The sequence below is a fragment of the Crocodylus porosus genome, unplaced genomic scaffold (genome assembly GCF_001723895.1).
Source record: "Crocodylus porosus isolate Cpor-Errol unplaced genomic scaffold, CroPor_comp1, whole genome shotgun sequence".
NCBI classification, from domain to species: domain Eukaryota; kingdom Metazoa; phylum Chordata; order Crocodylia; family Crocodylidae; genus Crocodylus; species Crocodylus porosus.
In genome coordinates this window covers 31,739,689-31,743,483 of record NW_017728911.1, presented here as the reverse complement: position 1 = coordinate 31,743,483, position 3,795 = coordinate 31,739,689, and the positions used below count along the sequence as shown (strand labels likewise).

At 42.8% G+C, this 3,795-nt stretch overlaps 1 long non-coding RNA gene across 1 annotated transcript; it reads left to right on the top strand.

Moving 5' to 3' along the window:
• Positions 1–1,108: 1,108 nt before the first annotated feature.
• Positions 1,109–2,800, top strand: LOC109309142. The gene is made up of 2 exons (XR_002100807.1): positions 1,109–1,496; positions 2,710–2,800. It is a non-coding gene; the product is annotated as an uncharacterized LOC109309142 (long non-coding RNA).
• Positions 2,801–3,795: the final 995 nt, after the last annotated feature.

Here is a 3,795-nt window from a genome sequence, read left to right as displayed (position 1 = left end):
TTGTTATTATTATGAGCATTTCAAGTACAAAGAATGGCACTTATGAGGCTTATAAATTGACACCTCGTTTTGGCTTTCTGACGTCCATTTCAACTTTATGATGCTTGATCTGACGCAATGCCACGCCAATGAGCAAGCTCGCTGCATCACCATGTCCCTGGAGAACATCTGTCCAAACTTCCTTGAACACTTTCTTTAAGAAAGTAGACGAGACTCCAGAAAAACCCGCAGCCAGGACTCCTGAGAAGACTCCAGCCAAGAGCCCTTCAAAAAGTCCAACCAAAAGCCTTTTGAAAAGTCCAGCAAAATCACCTCAAAGAAGTCCTTTCAAATCAATATGATTGCTATCTACAATATAGATATATTAATGTAGCTATATTGCTCATCTATAAGTAATTGAGAACAAAATTCGGGGATATTTGGGGTGAAAATAGGGTATCAGGCCTCGGTTCAGGAACCAATCCCCCATTTATTACATTGTTTCTTACGAGAAAATTGGTTCTGAGTTGCAACCTTTCGACTTAAGACGCTGTTTTCAGGAACAGATTGTCTCGTAAGTCCGAGGATTGCCTGTATTACTGCTGTTATTACTATCGCTATTAATGCTAGTATTATTGCTGCTGCTATTGTTATTACTATTATTACTGCTGTTATTGCTATTACTATTGTTACTATGGTTGTGCTTACTACTATTACTGCTGTTGTCATTATTACTAGTATTACTACTGTTGTTATTGTTCTTACAGCTAGTCCTCAAGTAACGTCATAGTTACGTTCTTGAAAAATGCGACTTTAAGTGAAATGGTGTTAAGCAAATCCAATTACGTCGCAGTCATTACCTACTAGCAGGCAGCGGCCAAACAACATTATAACTGAATACTGCACAGCTTTAAACGCGTATGTTCTCTAATAGATTGGCGATGCAATAATGAAACGATGTTAAGTGAGGAGTACTGTGCTATTATTACTATTGTTGTTGTGCTAAATCAAGGATATCACAATTAGCCCCCATTTCCTAAATCAGCAGGGCCAACCTTTTTTGGGAGGCATGCCACAAATTAGCCCTACACCTTCACCCAGTCTCCTTCTCCTGCCTGATCTGCTGCTCTGCTCTCTGCTTCCTACCCGATCTGCCACCATGGTGCCTGTGCCCTCCCTGGTCAGCCATAGGTTGCCTGTGACACTCATGGCATGTATGCCACAGGTTGGCCATCCCAGGGCCTAAATTATAGTATTATCTCTTAACATAAAAGGAGTGAGTGATGTTTGGGCTGAAAAACTTCCAGCAGTGGTAGCAGAGAGACCAACGATTGCATCACACATCTGTAACACTGCAGTTCTCATTCCCCCCCGAGGCTTGCCTGCATACTTCCCATGAGCTCTAAGGAACTTTAAGGCACTTATACTCTTGTCTGGCATTTTTAACATCCACTTTGCACCAGTATAATTTTATGACACCTGAAAATCCTTCATTGGGAACTTCACCTCCCTTATAGGTTTGTACATTTCTCTTCATCTGCTATGAGCTGGAAAGGTATTAACTAAGGGCTTGTTTAGACCGTAGTTCAAGTGGTGCAAATGGATAATGTAAACCAGGAGTGGCCAACCCGGGGCATGAGTGTCACAACTGGCACCACCAGCCTCTGTTTGTGGCTTGTGGCAGATCAGGGAACAGAGTGCACGCCTACCAAAGGGGTTGTCCCCACTGATACAGACATGCCATGTCAGTGCAAAACAGAGCCTGTACCACGCACATGCCCTGGAGCCACAGGTTGGCCACCCCTGCTCTAAGGGTTTGCGCTGCTGTAACCATACCACCCTAAAATTATTGTAGCCTACATTAGGAATAAAAGTTCAATCCTACAAATACACAAGGGAGTAATCCCACTCATCCCTGAATTTACAGGTGGTTCTGGAGAGGCAAATGTTCATATGGATGCAGGATGTTGTGCATCATCTACAGGATCAGAGACAAGGAGTTTACTCAGTACTCATAGAAAATCATAGTGATGGAAAATAGGGCAAAAAGGAACCTAGTCTATTCCCTTTCCCTGAGATAGAATCAACCATCCTGGAGAGAGATTTCTCTACCTGGGGCTGTCCAACTTCTAAGCGGCTGGAGGCTGTACATGGTACATGCTGCGCACCCAGCAGCTGCACTAATGCATGTGGGAATGCCACTTGGCTGCACTGTGTGTGGCCTTTACTTCAGCTAGGGAGCTGCACCATGCTGCAGACTCCCCTGGCACCGTGGGCTGCACTGCCGCATGCCCTGTGATGGGAGCAGGAAGCAAAAGGGAGGGCAGGGGAGCCTAGAGACCCTGGGGTCAGCAGCAGCCAGAGCAATAGATGGAGTCACTAGGTGGGAACTTGGGGATCACAAGGTAACCTCTCCCAGGTTTCATGTGGCCGGTGGGCTGTCAGTTGGACACCCCTGGTCTAACCAATTCTCCAGCAAAGGAAATATGAAAGAGATTCCACAGCCACCCTAGATAATATGGTCCCATGCTTGACTCTCTTTAGAATTAGGAGAGATAAGAATTATAAATAGGAGAGTTAGAATTAGAAAGTTGTGCTCCCTCTTTCCCCTGCAATGTCTAACCTGCATCTCTCTTTCTCTCTCGTAGCAAGTTAAATCCATTGTAACTTGTCCTATTCTCAATGAACACAGAGAACAAATTATTACTCCCTCTTTTTTTTTCCTTGTAGCAACCTTTGACCTGTTTGAAGACTATCATCAAGTCTCAACTCTAGTCTTCTGTCCTCAATACGTACTAAATAAACCCAGTTCATTCATTCAGTCCTCATAGGCCCTCTGATCACCTTTGTTGCTGGATTCTCTCCACTTATTCCTATCTTTCCTATCTTTCTGGAAGTGTGGGCCCCAAAAGTGAACCTGTACTCCAGCTGAGGCCCTACCAGTGCACAGCAGAAGCATTATGCTATGTATCTTGCCTAGGATACACCTGTTTGTACAACCCAGTATGGTGTTTGCTTTTTTCCACAACAGTGTGACATTGCTGATTCACATTTCTTTTATGATCCAGTATAACAATCCAGTCCTTTTCTGAAGAACTACTCCCTAGACAATTGTTCCTCATTTTCTGTTTGTCTAGTCAATTATTCTTACATACGTGTCTCATTTTGCTTGTTCTATTTATACCAGCCCATTTCTCCAGTTGGTTGAGATCACTTTGAATTTTCATCTTGCTCTGTAAAATGCTCGCTACCCAAGCATGTCTGAAGGATCAAGGCCAAAGTTAGCACCAACTAAGCTCGATTTTGACCCCTATTTTTCAAGCTGCACTTACAAGCCATACTACTAATCAGTGCATCACTGAAAAATGAGTGTCCACATAAAGATGTAGGTTAGTGATCTGTGGTGTTAAGCATCATTACTGATTCCAAGGCACTTACTCTGATAATAGCACTTCCAAGAAATTTACCAGTCAAATATTGACCAGACTAACCTTGTGCAATAGTAAAATAAAGTTTGCAGAGGATGTGACTCAGAACAGAAACTAGTCACCTATCCATGCTAAGACTGAAGTAGAATGGAAACTTTGGCCATTCTTAATATATTTAATATGTTTAATATATTTAAACATTTCTCTTCTCTAACCCCAGAAACATATCTCTGGTATACAGACAGCTTTTGGAACAAAACCAGATTGCCCTTGACAAATTGTTGCTGTTGGTTCTAAGCTCCCCCAAAGCATTCTACCACACAAATAGTTCTGCACACATTTGTACCGTATTACATTACAACCAAAGCAGCAGAACTGCACACATGTT